The 15,753-nt window shown below is 38.6% G+C and overlaps 1 protein-coding gene across 2 annotated transcripts in view; it reads left to right on the top strand.

The window, feature by feature from the left end:
- The window catches only part of ERI1 (exoribonuclease 1), a 65,872-nt gene that overhangs the window by 17,401 nt on the left and 32,718 nt on the right, over positions 1-15,753 (top strand). Inside the window, exon 9 of one of the 2 annotated variants that reach the window (XR_009153291.1) lies at positions 2,433-2,557. The exons of the other annotated variant lie outside the window; for it this stretch is intronic. The gene's annotated coding sequence lies outside the window, so the exon portion shown is untranslated. The remainder of the gene's footprint in view (positions 1-2,432; positions 2,558-15,753) is intronic. 2 annotated transcript variants of the gene reach the window in all.

Genomic DNA, 15,753 nt, shown 5'->3' with positions numbered 1-15,753 from the left:
GGTAGCCGGCACCTTCCCCAAACCTACTTTATAAATCACCATTATTGTGGAACTGGTGAGCGGTTAGAAAATTTTACTACTAACAGAGATACAAAAGTGGGCGGTAGGTATAAAAAGGTTGACTGCCCGTGGGCTAGGCTAACTTCCCTTGGGAAAGAATTCCATAATTGGTGAGCTACCACTGAGAAGGCTGCCACCGGTCATTGAACTCAAGCCATCAATGGCAAAGCAAATAATGCCTCTGCTCTGGATGTAGATGCACAGATTTGGGTGAGGTATGCTAGAGTAGTAGAAGTAGATACTTCTAGTCATTAGGACTTTATAATCCCAAAGCAGCAACCACCACAAATATGTTGACTGGATAATAATGGGAATTGTAAAGAAACTGACAGGAGAGAGCTACAGCAGAAAATAGTGTTGCGTAAATGAATAAAATGTCTTGGTTTATCAAGGAAGTTTGACATGAAATAAGATTAAAACGTTTCAATTTTTCAACTACAATGCTACAGGTCTCTTAGGGCAGTGCCCGTATCCTGTAGACATGGAGAAACTAAATGATATATTATTAAATGCATTTAAGATGCAGATTAGATTCTTATTCAACAGTCAATGACCTATTTTCACCTTTCTTTCTAGAATTATATTATTTCAGGAATAGGCTGCGAAATTTAGGTATATCCCAAACTTATGCATTCTTGAGTGTAGGAAGGCATTTGCCCATTTTAATGTGTTGTCAGCAGTTCTGCTTGGGATTGTTGAAAAATTGCTTTTTAATAGCAGTATATGTCCTTGTACAAGGATATGGAAACAATAGGTTATGTGTTGCTCTCTTGTTTGTTCCTTCTACTGGGATTTACATAGAAAATGTTCTCACGCTTACACTGCATTTTGTTTTCCAGAAGAACATTTGGTTATGATATGTTCTATCTCCTCTCAGACAAAATTAAATATTTTGATGATAAAGTGGCCAGGATTTTGGGGTCAGCTGTGAAAATTTTGACTCGTTTATCTTCATCATTCTGGGAGTGTTTGTGAACTTAATGATCTGTGTTGGCCTTATTTGTAGGTGAAATAGTATGAGAACTCCTGAATTGGCTAATTTGGTATTACCATTAGTTAGCTTTGTAATTAATATACTTAACTATCCAAGATATCTAGGAGGTAATATACTGAATTCAAGTTAGGGAAATAAATAGTGATGCTTGGATTTGTTCCAATGCGGAAAAAATATTAAGGTGTGTAACAATTTTTGTTTCAAACCAAACTTTGGTTTGACCCTTTAAAAATAAGAGTCCCTCATGGTCAACTTGGCCATGATCACTTCTTCATTAGAGTATTATAATAGCACTAGAAGGGTTGCCCTTGAAGACTTCTAGGAAGCTCAGCTGGCCCACAATGCACCAGTGCAGGCAGTCATGGGCATGTTGTGGTAGCCACATCTATTCCTGCTGCTTCATGAATTCCACCCATTGCCAAGTGGTTTCCAGTGCAATTCAATGCTGGTTATAACTTATAAAGCACTACATGGCAGAGGGGCTGGTTGCTTGATGGACTGCCTCCATCTATTTCTGCTTGTCCAATGAAGTCCATCAGTTATGCAGTGTTATCTTGAAGGATCTAGGAAGCATGCCTTCTTTTTTTTTATTTTACTTGCTTTTATATCCCGCCCTTCTCCGAAGACTCAGGGCGGCTTACACTATGTCTTACACTATGTCTTCATCCATTTGTATATTATATACAAAGCCAACTTATTGCCCCCAACAATCTGGGTCCTCATTTACCTACCTTATAAAGGATGGAAGGCTGAGTCAACCTTGGGCCTGGTGGGACTTGAACCTGCAGTAATTGCAAGCAGCTGCTGTTAATAATAGACTGCATTAGTCTGTTGAGCCACCAGAGGCCATCTTGATGATGGCTCCTGCCTTTTTTGATGATATCCCACTCCTGTGAGTTTTTTGCAGTCTGTTTAGATCCGGCTGTTCTCCCAGGTCTTAGGTTAGGATCAGTGGTGGGTTTCAATTTTTTTTACTACCGGTTCTGTGGGTGTGGCTTGCTGGGTGTGGCATGGCTTGGTAGGTGTGGCTTGATGGGCATGGCATGGGAAGAATACTGTAAAATCTCCATTCCCTCCCCAATCCAGGGGAAGGTTACTGCAAAATCCCCATTTCCTCCCAAGCTGGGACTTGGGAGGCAGAGAATAGATGGGGGCGGGGCCAGTCAGAACTTTTACTACTGTTCTCCAAACTAAAAATTTCTGCTACCGGTTCTCCAGAACTGGTCAGAATCTGCTGAAACCCACCTGATTAGGATGGTGATTGAACCCCTTTAGGTTTTTGTTTGTTACTTTGATCTGTTTGCTATCTTGTGGCACATTTTTTTTCCTGACATGTTTGGTTTTCTTTTTAATTTTTTTTTATTTGTAAACTGCCCAGAATTGCTGTGGAATTGGAGGGCCTCAAAACTGAAATAATAATAAATAAATGAAAATTAAAGAAAGATATCAAAGGACCTAAGCATTTTCCACATGAAAAAGAAGGAGTTGTGGGCTCTCTAAAAGGTAAGGGATATCTTGAGACTGAAAAATGAAGGCTAAAGGTGATTGAGCTATTTCTCTCTTCTCTCGTACAGTACTAGAGCTGCCCAATTAGTATTTGGTATCTCAAGCAGAACAATTGCTTAAGATACCAAAATCTCAGAAGGCTTCCTTTAGTGATTGGTGTAATAGACAACCAGTTCCTCAATTGAGTGAGACAGTGTTCTTTAACACGTACTCTTCAACATTAATTCACTACCAGATTCTGAAGAAAAACACTGAGCACATCAACACAACCGTGTTAGAAAAGCAATGTTCACACTAGAGAACAGAATTTCTATTATCTTATTTTGTTTAACTCTGCTCAATTAAGATTTCTGGAAACATTTTCAGAAATTTTAGTTGGCTCTGATAGAAGAATTGCCATTCTGTAATGTTTGTTGTTGCTGTTTGTTGTTGTTGCTGTTTGTTGTCACACTCTTCCATTGCCCTTTACCAGTGAGCTAATGTAGGTCATGTGTTATTACTTGCCCAGTAGCGTTCTTTTGCATTTTAGACATCTCAAATTTACTGTGGGGCTGTTCCCTGATGTTTGCATGGTTCAGTTTCTATATATAGTTTTGCAAAATGTCTGGCAAAGTAAAATAATTCAGTTTAATATGCTGTTAAACACTTTTTCCTTTTCCTGTGCTTATCTAACATACTTCAGTCTGCTTCCTCCCATTGTATCAGTTTTGGTTTGTTTCTACTGTATTGTTCAAGAGCTCTGATGAATTTTCCAAAGCGGAAAATATTCAAATTAATTTGTACGAGAGAACATTTATCTCTAACCGAGAAGTTAATTAAATCATTCTGCTTAATCTTGAAGGCATCTGTTTCTAACTAAGAAAATGCCCAAATATGAAATATGTTTTGCAAGGTTGCAATACACTTTTCGTTACTAACGCCTCCACTTCCTTCACTTTATTAGAAATGTTTTCTTAAAAATTATACTTACGCAGTTAATAAACCCTTTATTTTATTTAAATAATTAAAAAACTAAAAAACTTTAAAAATTAAAAAAAATGAGGGGGAAAAAAGACAATCTCTCTCTCACACACACACCCCAAAATAAAGCTAAAAAAGAAGGAAAAAACCTACCCTTATACCTGGTGAATACATTACTATGCCGTGTTTTCCCGAAAAGAAGCCCTCCCCCCAAAATTAAGACCTCCCCCAAAAATATTTAACCGCATGCGCAGCTGATCCCCGCCATTTCCTATGGTTAGGGTTAAGGAGACAGAGCTGGAAATCAGGTGAGATGGCAAGAGGCGCCCCATCTTGCTCCACGCACCCCAAAATAATAAGACCTCCCCTAAAATAAGGCCAAGCGCTTATTTCAGGGTTCAAAAAAATATAAGACAGTGTATTTTCGGGAAAACACTGTAACATGATCATACAGTATTATACTAATGTATTCACTAGATATAAGGGTAGGGCTTTTTCCTTCTTTTTTTTAGTTTGTGTTTTTCATGACAAAATATTGTAAAATATCACAAAATCTCTGCCATAGTAAAACCCATTGCTGCATCCCCCTCATCCCTTTCCCTGAAAGATGCATATCCTGCTCTTATTAAAAGCCAGGCACCTTCCAGCTAAACAGAATTGATCTAGGCATTGCCACCAAAATCTTACAGAGGGACATTTTAGTGAAATGAAATGAATACATATTCATAATTTGAAAGTAGCTTCCAGTTCTTTATTAATGGAATTCTAAACCTTTTATACCGTATCATTAATTAACATTTTGGGAAGGGGGGAATCAGGAGGCTGCACAAGACTCATTAGTTGGTCATTTCTGCTCAGAAGAAACACTATTCCATACCTACCTTCTGTTTTTCCTGACCTGAAAACTAGTTAAGAGAATGAAATTGCTCATTCTTGAGACCTGTGCCCGTTCTGTTGCTTTGAGGTCCTAAGGCACAGAAAATCAGCAGCTGAAGTGAAGGGACATTTGAGTTTGAGGATTAGAGCCAGTAACCAGACCGTAACCCACCAGGGGGAAAAGTTTAATTTCTAGATATCTATGGAGATTCTCAATCATACAGGTCATGGTTGCCTAATTTCTAGACTACCAGCTGCTTGGTAGTCTAGAAATTTGGAGATGTCCCATAAGGAAATGTCCATTTGAAGGGTGGATTTACTATTTTATTATATGTGCTTGAGTCTACTACCCTAAATCCACATTGCATGACTTTTCAACAGAATTTATGATTACACATTTGCTTTTATTATTACCCATTTTTTTTCTATTCTTGCACCCTTGGTGTTTCATTCCTGGGACATTTTATTTGAGAACTGGATCTTGTAAAAGGAAAGATCAAAACATGCCTTATTAGTTTTGCCACCTGAAAAGTAATAAAAAATCTTGTGGCACCATAACACATTTGTTAATGCATGAGCTCTCACGTATCACCACCTATTTCATTGGATGTGCAGAGTATAATCCTGAGAATCTGATACACATACTGTATTATACACAACTCTAAGCATCTAGATACCTTTACGGGCTTATGCGTGCGTATGCATACACACTTGTATGTTCATGCCTCTGAATGGGAGACTACAAAAGTGCAGACGACAGCACTGTCAAATAAAGTATTCCAGTTTTGTTGCTAGCTGTGTAGAAACAAGTCAAACCGGTTAGTCTGTCTCTTTGTCCACAATCCAGTTCTCTCCTGTTTGCTTTACAAGAAATGGCTTGAGGATGGCTTCAGCTTCCAGGTCCGCCTTTTGTGTGCATTCTCCTGAACGTTTGCTTTTCCCTTGGAGATATTTAAGGAGATTAGCTAAAAGTTGATTTTATTTCCTACTGACAGAAGTGGTCTAACTAGGACTTAGAAAAAACAGTAGATGGTCGATATTATCAGAGGTGTCAGAATGGGATTTAACTTACACAGTGCAGAAATGAAGGTAATTTCTGCTCCTTCTGCTCCTAGGATTTTCAAGTACACCTAAAATATCACTGAATGAATGAATGAATGAATGAATTATTTGGAGATTCACTCTTCTTTTACCCAGTCCCTAGCAGTTTGCAAAACTCTTTATCAATAGATATGGTTTACAGAAGTGCTTATTGCCCTCCTCACATCATCATTTCTGCAATATTCTTTTCATGACTAATAAATTCTGAATACTGTAAAACTAAAGCAACAGCCTGAGTTGTTTCTAAAGAAATAATTTGAGGGACAGTTTATTAAGGACAAATTGTAAAATCTCCTTTGAATGGAGTTTCATCACTGTGGACTTCATGGACACATCCATGCAGTTTTCCTGGCAGCAGAACAGACAACACAAATTGGCTACTATCCTTATTCATGGATGTGTTTTCAATTTAGCAATCTAGCACCGTGATGGCGAACCTATGGCACATATGCCAGAGATGGCATGCAGAGTCCCCTCTGTGGGCACATGTGCTGTCGCCAGCTGCTCTTCCAGGTTCCGTCCTGCGCATGCACGCTGGCCAGCTGGTCCAGGATGCATACGTGCAGCGGCTAGCTGCTCTTCGGGGTTCCAGTGCACACATGCACTCCAGACAGCTACTCTTGATTATTTCTCATTCAGTTCATAGGTCCCTTTCATATCCTTACACTGGCAATAATATGGAGGGCATTTTAGGGCATTATGTGCACAAGAAGATGAGCCTGAATATCATTTAGACTTCAGTATTAATCAGCTTTCTAACTGACCGATGCTACAAGCTCTGAAATAACAGGCATTAGTGCGGCGACCGGCTGCTCTTCCCGGTTCCAGCGTGCACATGTGCACCGGAACTCAGAAGAGAGCAGCTGGCCGGCGTGTATTTGCATGACGGAACCCAGAAGAGCAGCTGGCCACCGCATGCTAGCTGCTCTTTTCCGGGTTCCGGTGCATGCGCACACGCTCCAGTTTTGGCACTCAGTGCTGAAAAGGTTAACCATCACTGACCTAGCATGTAGCCTTAGAATTCCGTTCAATAACCAGGCCCAGTATCATCCTGAATCCATTGGAGCCTACTACCTAAAAATGGATTTTTTAAAAAAAATGGCAAAAAAAAATAAAAAAGGAAATAATATTTAACTTGATGGTATCAGCAAATATTAATAGCTCACCTTGGTACAAAAAATGGATTCAATATTAGGAAACCGAAACTCATTGCTGTACTTGAAACTGACAATTGATACAGAGAATTGATACAGGATAAAGGTATTTTAAAATTTAAAATACATTTTCTAATATTGGACAGAAATAGTAATATGAAAGCAAGGTGATGTATCAAAGTATTTATTCATTGTAATATGAGTTTATTGAGATTATTTTAATTCATAGTTCATAGGGAAAGCCGTAAAAAGACAGGGAAGATTTCACATGTATACTTCAAACAGCTAATAACATGAACAATATAATGTGGCAATGACAGTATAAACATTAAATTGCAGGGCAGGTCTAAAGCCTTTTTTGCTAATTACAGGAACATTTTTTCTAATGCCACCCCTCCCCACTCTTTCCAGAATTTGCTTTCCAGTCTTTATGAATTTGCTTGTCCACTGAGATGAACCTGTTTCTTGATTTCATTTGTCTCTGATGTGCCCACTATGTAGACAAATCAGGTCATATTATGTGGCCAATACTCTCATCTTGTTGACTCCCAGCTTGTAGAAAATGAAAGATTTCTCCAAAAAGAGGTATTCTACAAAGTGTAAGGATTTTAGAAGGCAACAAAGTATTCATTGAAACAAAGGCACTGAGCAGAAGTACGTCTGCATTTATTTATTTACTAATGTCTTCAGTATTATGCTTTATACTTCCTATTGAACTCCACCGGTTTGATGAACATTATAGGCTGTGCTTCCAAGACCAGTAACATCGTCTTTGTTGCTCACAAGGAGCCCAGCTCAATAACTGCAGTCTCTGGAGTGCCATATAAGCTTTCAGAAAGATTGGATTTTTATGGAAAAACCTACCAACATTCCAGAGGAAAGCCTAACAGTTTAATTGTTCAAGCCCCAAAATGATTAAGCAGTGGACTAATAAGCAAGACTGAACTCTGCTTTTTTTTTTTTTTTTGCAAATTTTTAAAATCTGCAATCAGTGGTACCAAGTCAGTATTTAAATACAGTACATTTACAAGAATGACATCCAATGGCCAGCCAGATTAAATAAGCTCTTGCAAGGATTCTGCTCGTTCTGGGATGCGTGCAAGCATTAAAACACTGGGAAGAATGCCAGATCTTCACACCTCATGTGAACTGTGACAATCCCTTTGTTTCCCTTTGTTAGTACAGTATACACCTCCTTTCACTCCACCAAGCTAGGTTGCCTCTCCCTCCTCATCAACTGATCTTCCAACAGTAAAGCCGCAAATAGGTGGAGCATATGGAGGCCAAAGCAGCTGGACTGACAGTTCACTTCAGAAGATTGTTCTGACTTCACCTCTCAAACTAGCCTTCATTATAAAGTTGTTTGTTAATCAGGCACGTCGGAGACACAGGAAGATGAGAAATATGACAAATTGAACTTTGCAACAGATTCTCCCCAGTCCTGCTACAGAACCATGACTGGCTGTTGATGTGTTATGCAGAGAGTAGCAGAGATGGAGGAACCAGCCAACCATATTGCCATCAGGAGCATAATCAGAACAGAGTGATTTACCTAGAGATGAGATTGGGATTAATAGCAGGAGCAGCTCATTTCATGCCAACAGAGTTTTCTGATAGCCCAAGGATGTTGCCTTCAAATATCCTTAATTGGGAAGGGGTTTGGGAAAAGCTGAAGACTTGCATTCATTCTGACATCTTTGAGTTTTCTAATTTTCATTCCCTTCTAGCTATTACTATACCGGAAATGCTCTACAGCTGTATTTTATCCAACTCACATCTCTAGCTTTAACTTCCTGTAAAGTTCTTGTAAACTCATGGAAGGTTTACTAGGTTATTCTTTGATAATTTATGGGAACTTCATAGCCCTTCGGTTTCTCGGATGTCAGAATCCCATTTCCTAATATAGGCACAGAGGATGGGCATAGTTGCACGGAGACAAGGTCTACAAACGTTTCTGCAAACTTGCATAGAGGCAAGGTCCTCAAAACATTTTCTTTATTTATATGGGTCCTATGGGGCTAAGATGCAAAGATTTTCACAAAAATGTATTTAGCTAAAACTGCAACATATATCAAGTTGACATATGGTTAGACATAAGTTATGCTAAGCTATTCGAACCAAAAGAGGAATTTGCAGAACTTGCTTTTTAACTTCACAGTCAATGACTTCAAATTCTTCTTCAGTGCCATCAGATGGAGAAAACTCAGTTCCATAGAACAAGGTAGCAGCAGCAACCAGGAAATCAGAAACGGAAGCTGGATTGCTATTGACAATGCAGATGAAATACTCCTGTTCTAGAGATACAGTATTTAATTTATTACAACTTTCCTTTGAACATCTGATTAATTTTCCTGATCCAAGGTGATAACAGAATGTAAGTTTTATAGAATTTTTTAATACTCAACTTCCTAGCAATGGAGAGAGCACTTTTCCCCTCCAATTACTGTATTTTTCAGAGTATAAGACGCAGCTTAGTTTTTGGGGTGGAAAATAGGGGAAAAAAAATCTGCCTACCAGGAATTCATCTGGCTAGCATCCCTAGTCTGGTCTTCAGCACATTAGTTTGCTAGTTTTTATCCTCTGCTTGGGGATAAAAAACAGCTTCTAAAGCACAACTGATCTTTGGAGAAAGAAGCAATGAGAAAAGCAGGCAAACCACAGAGATTGCTTCACTAGGGGCCGGGATAGCTCGGGCAGTAGAGAAGCCTGTTATTAGAACACAGAGCCTGCAATTACTGCAGGTTCGAGCCCGGCCCAAGGTTGACTCAGCCTTCCATCCTTTATAAGGTAGGTAAGATGAGGACCCAGATTGTTGGGGGGGCAATAAGTTGACTTTGTAAAAAATATATACAAATAGAATGAGACTATTGCCTTATACATTGTAAGCTGCCCTGAGTCTTCGGAGAAGGGCGGGGTATAAATGTAAACAAAAAAAAACAAAAAAGAAACTCTTAGGGCTGAAAAAAAGCTTCGAAAAAGCTTTATTCAGAGTATAAGATGCACCCAAATTTTCAGCCTCTTTTAGGAGGGAAAAAAGTGCTTTTTATACTCTGAAAAATACGGTATATACTTGAATAGTGACTTTGCCCATATGTGCCTAACTAACACAAATAGTTGATGAGGATCACACTTGCAAGGCCAATTATGTATACAAGGACCACCATCAAAGAGGGGTTAACCTCCAAGCATTCACCAAATATAATGGGAGAATTTTATGCCCACTAACCACTTTGAATCTACTCTCCTGTGAGAATTCATTATTAATGACTGGACTCCAAAATCTAGGCTACAAAAATTAAGGCGACCACAAGATGGCAGCAAACATAGTTTTCCATATATCTTTATTACCATCTAGTGGCTGTCTAGATTTTTGCAACCTTATTAGGAATGAAGCACCCACTGTGATTTCATCTCAAGTCAAGGCTAGTATGGCTAGTATGGTTATTTGGGTATTTACTGGAATAGAGGAGCTAGATAAATACGTGTAAGAATTATTATCTCTGTCACTCCTTTGTAGCTATTCCATCCCATTCCTATACTACCTATGCATTTTGTCATAGCAAATGTTTTTTTTGCTTCTTCCCAGACTCTGCAGTCTCAAAAACTGTCTCAGTACAATCTACAATTGTCCTTATACAGAAGAAAACTTGGACTGAGGCACCCAACTCTCCCTTGCCCTGACCAATAAGGAAGTACAAGAAATGGGTCTTTCCTGGCCTCACCCTGCGTCTGCTTTTGGGGCTAGGAAGGATGGGAGTCCATAAGCGGAGCTTTGATAGAAATCTGGCTAATGAAAAAAAAAACATTTGCACACAATCTCACAATCATCAAAAATCTCACTTTTAAGAGTTTGGACTCAGCTGCCAAAAGTTATGTATTTTTATGCATTACAGAATTTTGAATCTGCCAATATCTTTCTCTTAATGCATGGATACTGCCATTTTGGATATTTTAAATATAGGCCCAATTTTAAAAGGCACTTTAGAAAGACAGCGGCTAAATAAAGCAAAACAGAATGATCGCAATTGCATTGTAGGACATTTCTGTTGATTCCCATCTCAGAATGATCTTATGCATAGCCCTACCTCTGGCCTTTTAAGATTTAATACTTGAAATCTTCACTATATAATATATCCTCACTTATGAGATTATTCTTGGTAGAGTAAGGATAAAAATGGCTTTATCTCTCAACCAAGAAATTAGATATTTAGACAGACAGAAAGTATAGGAGAAAGCAGGTAAGGAAAGGATAGTGAACAGAAACATTTGTATAAGGCAGCTTTGCTGGCTGAGGAACTCTGGGAGTTGAAGTCCACAAGTCTTAAAAGAGCCAAGTTTGCAGACCCCTGGTATAAGGGGTCAAAAAAAGTCCAGTTAGTACTTCCATCCAAATTACTGAAGCCCACACCCTTTTTTTTACATGCACATCAAAAAAGGCAAGGCTTTGTATAGTTGTGGCAGCCATCTTGACTTTTTAAAGTCTGCCTGCAGATTCTCTGATAGTGGATAGAGACTGATATGGCTACAGAGACATTTATTTTTCATTAAGTTCTGGGAGGATAAAATGATAATAAAAGAAGGAGAAGGGTAGAGAGATTGCATACATCAATGGAAACTGATGTATGAAGGAATAAGGGGAAAATTAGACATTTTTGAAAGAACAAGACACTTTTGAGATGCCGGGTTAGCAGAAGAGGGGAGACCACCTTTGGGAAGGGGGCTTAGGTGAGAGAAAGAGGCAACAGCAAAACATGTATTAGAAATAAGAGGAAATGGGAAGACAGGAAACGAATTTTTAAAGAGCCATTGCTTGCTATAAAGTATCATGAGAGAAGTTAATGTTTTTGCTAATGGAGTTCTCTACAGAGACAAGAAGATTTAAAGAGCCAAAAATCTACTGACCATACTAGCTGAGGATTATGGGAGCTGTAAATCAACCCATTTGAAGGGGATTATGGCAGGAAAAGCTGCATTTGAAATATTACTTTTCTCTGAGCTTTTTTCTACTTGCTATAAATCCTTCTTAATACCATGTACGAAATTAGGATTGAAAACAACTGTTACTCAGGATGCTTTTATCCACGGCCATCCACTAAAACGAAAGAAGCTACTGAGGAGCACCAAATGCTGCCATTCGCAAAGAGAATTGGTTACCATGGTCTCCAGATTATGTTGTTAAATAACCAGCAGGCCAATGCTAATCCTTCATAGACCCCCATCTAAAATTGGGTTGTGCCTTTTTCTCTGGCTCTTTAACTGCATGAGCTGAAGGCCAACGGAGTTAGAGTAAGATTACCACTACATGCCAAAGCCACATGTTGGGATGCCACGTGCCTGCTCTCATTTTCACTGGATTAGGTTACTTCATCAAGTTGCAACAACCGTCTGCCCTCGGTTGCCTCTGCTGAGCAGGACTGTCCAAACATCACCATTCAGGTTCAATTCTTATAATTACTGTGAAATGACCCAGGGCTCCCCACTCCCATCCCATTTAGTGGGTGAAACAGAACTATGTAGTGTTATAGAACAGCCCTGTGATATTACTCACCTTTAGATCTGGCAATCAAAATACAGGAAACAGAAATAGAAATCACTTTAATAGGAACTCTTGTCTGCAGGCTAAATGCATGAGCAGAAATAGCATTAGAGAGGAAAACCTGGAAGATGCTTCTTTCCAAATATGGATTGGATTCTTCTTCTGAGCCAGATAAAGTTAAAAATGCTTCTTCCTTCTAGCAGACAAAACGTTCTATTATTTGTTTCCTATACGAGGTGTAAGAGAGTCAATGCTCAAATGTAATTTTTTGGGGACTGGCGCATATTTGGAGGAAGCTCTGTTGTCTTAAAAATGGTGGGGGGGGAGGGGACAGAAAAATGACTGCCAGATTTTTATTTACAGAAAGAAAAAGCAATAAAGGATGTATTCAGATGAATGGTGTATCATGTTAGGGACATATGCCATGCAAGTATTGTTGCCAGACCACTTGATTTAATATTAGTTCTCCAGTGTAAGTTGGAGTCCAGAAATGTTAATTTACCCCAGGGCCTAAATGACATAGCAATAACACTAGCTCCCATTGTTCTAGGGGAATCAATGTTCCATTTATTTAAAATGTTGGTTCACTCTCCACACTCTATTAAATGACACCCTGGTTAGCTCTGATTCATTACTGCATGCCTGAGTTGATGGATTCCCTGGGATTTTCCTGTATAGGTTGTCATTGACTCACTGGAGTTTGTTCTTCTGGAGGTTTTAGTGAAGAAATCAGCAGAAAAATCACCCATTTTCCGGTGTCTTTTGTTTGATTAGTAGAGAAGATAAAACAAACACACCCTATTTGCTCTTTCAGTCTAGGCAGAAAAGAATGTCAGGAGCAGCCTGTGGAACCTTAGATACTTGAGAGGGTATGTTTCATAAAGAGGCATGTCACACACACACACACTGTCTTTGAAATTGCAGCAGCTAGAATTTCATATACAAGCATGCCTTCTCTATCCTTCTCATTTTACATGTTCTTAGGAGAAAGAAGCTTCAGATGATAGTTCAGGTGTGAGTGCCCAGTCCTGATCACTGCAGAACCTCTTGGTCGAGGCATAAGAGTTGTGCCTTGTGGTAAGAAGGGTGCCAATAAATGTTATAAACAAACAAACAAACTTCTTTGTAGGAAAATGGGCCCGGGCTGCATGACTACAAGTGAATGTTACACCCAGAACCTAGTCTTGTTGCTCCCCAGTTATTGCATGATGCAGCCTGGCAACTAAATGCAGATTAGTCCACGCTGTGGTGTTTCCCATGGCCACCTACAGTTGTGAAAGTTGGACAGTGAAAAAAAATATATGAAGATTTTGAATCTAAGTTTAAGAAATGTAGTGGATTAGAGAAAAACATGAGGAAACTCAGAAGGTTGGACACTAGAGGCAACCAGAAAGAAGTAAAGATAAAATTAAAGAAGAGACCCACTAATATAGAATGGAAAAACAAGTATTTTATCATTGAAAGAATTCAAAAATAGTTGGCACCGCTGACCTCAGAAATTTCTCTTAAGATTTGCCACCATAAAAGAGAAAATAGAAGAGAATACATCTGAGAACGAGTGTGTTTTGGATTAAAAAATGAGAAGATATAAGGATGATATAGAGAATCCTGATGTTACACAGGATTTACAAGTAAACTGGCTTAATAACTGAAAGGGACACCCAAACAACAAATCAGAACAGTGACTTGGACAACTCATGTTTTTCTGTAATCCATAACATTTCCTAAACTTAGATTCAAAATCTTCATATCTTATCTTGGATTTACAAAAGAGATGTGTTATACTCACAAAGGAGTTCCTGTGAAAAAATAAAGAAAAATGAAAAGAAATCAGTTTTGGGAATATTATTTAAAGAAATAAACATCATGATTTTTTAAAAGCAAAAGGACTATAAAGCTGGCAATATGCAATATATATATATTGTTCTTTCTAGTAGGTTTTTTGGATCAGGACTTAATGACAAGGCTTTAAAGATTTGTAGATAAAAGATAAGATATGGGAAGCACTTTTTGTATTAGAGAAAATGGTAAGTTACTGTGTTAAAATTAAGAGAGTATAACATTGATTTATTTGCTTAATGTTAAAATATATATGTTGTTATTTCTGGTAATTGAATGAATTAAGATTGAATGATGAGGCTTTATAATTTGTTTATAGATGAGACATGGGAATAAGGGATTTTTGGTTAGAGAAGGGGTAAATTACTGAAATTGATTGCATTTGTCTTGAAGGGAGAGTTGATTTCTTTCTATTTTTTTATATACCTTCTTTGTCCTTTTTTCTCTGCACTTTTTTTTTACTTTTTATATTTGTCTTAGCTTTTACGTTTGTATTTCTAACCTTTAATAAAAATATCATTATTAAAAAGTAATGTACATGCTTCCAACATTGGAACTAAAAGAAATATCAAACATCGTGATACTTGCAGGGTGCAACTTTCAAAGAAGGAAATCATTGGAGATACCTAATCATTGTGTAATTACTTGCACCTTGATATGGGCTGAGCAGTGAAATACATATCTTCAACTTTATTGAACTCAGCTTGCTGGAAGAGTTCCTGCAATATTCAGCGTTCATTCTCTGCCTTTCAATCCCTGTCCCAGCAAAGATGGTCCTTGGGATACAAGAAAAAACCTTTGTCACCCTCTCTCCTTGACTAGTGGAGAGAAGAAAGATGAATCACCGTCACCAGTTAGACACATTTTGTTCCTTGTGGTGAACAGGGAATGCTTTTCATGACAAGTCACAATTCATAGTACCTAATGCCAGCCAAAATATCACAGCACAGGAGACAGAAAGTCCCATAAAACTCTCTCCACCTCCCTGGCAGTAAAAATCCTTTCATGAAGCTCATAGTATGCCAGTTGGAATATCTGCCTTATTCTGTTTATTGCACTGACCACTGATTTTCTCTTCCATATTTCCAAAGTCTGTCTTTTTTGTGCCTTCAAATCAGTATTGATTCCTGGTGACCGCCTGGACATGTCACTACCATCTTCTTGGCAAGTAAGGCTGAAAGAGATTGACCAGCCAAGGTCACCCAGCTGGCTTTGTGCCTGAGGCAGGACTAGAATTCACCGTCTCCTGGTTTCTAGCCCGATGCCTTAACCAGGACAGCAAATGGTAGATATATTCATATCGCCACCACTTCTCTCCATTTCCAAAACAGAAAATCTAAAAGCCACAGTGATCCCTTATCCATTACAGCTGCTGATGCTACTGTTTTTTTTTAACGCCACAATAAATATTTTACAGGCTAATGATAACAGAAAAACTCTGAGCCAGAAGGAAGGTTTGTGCATGATTGAGATTCTCGGTTCAAATATGGGAAGGAAGGAGAGCCGGTTTGAAAATTGACCATCCCCTCCTTCCTCAGGCTGGCTCCAGGTTATTGTCTTAACCTGAATTTAATTGATTATGGGTGCCTTCAATGTGCTTGAGCTTTGCAAGTTAGCAATGTACAGGTGGGTCTCCTGAGAAGGTGCCAATAAAAAAAGAAGCCAGACATCATGAAAGGGAACAAGAGCAAAGGCTTCTTAAGATGTTTTCTCAAAAATGCCCAAGG

This window comes from Ahaetulla prasina, chromosome 2, assembly GCF_028640845.1.
Source record: "Ahaetulla prasina isolate Xishuangbanna chromosome 2, ASM2864084v1, whole genome shotgun sequence".
Classification (NCBI taxonomy): domain Eukaryota; kingdom Metazoa; phylum Chordata; class Lepidosauria; order Squamata; family Colubridae; genus Ahaetulla; species Ahaetulla prasina.
This window is presented reverse-complemented; position numbering and strand designations above follow the sequence as displayed.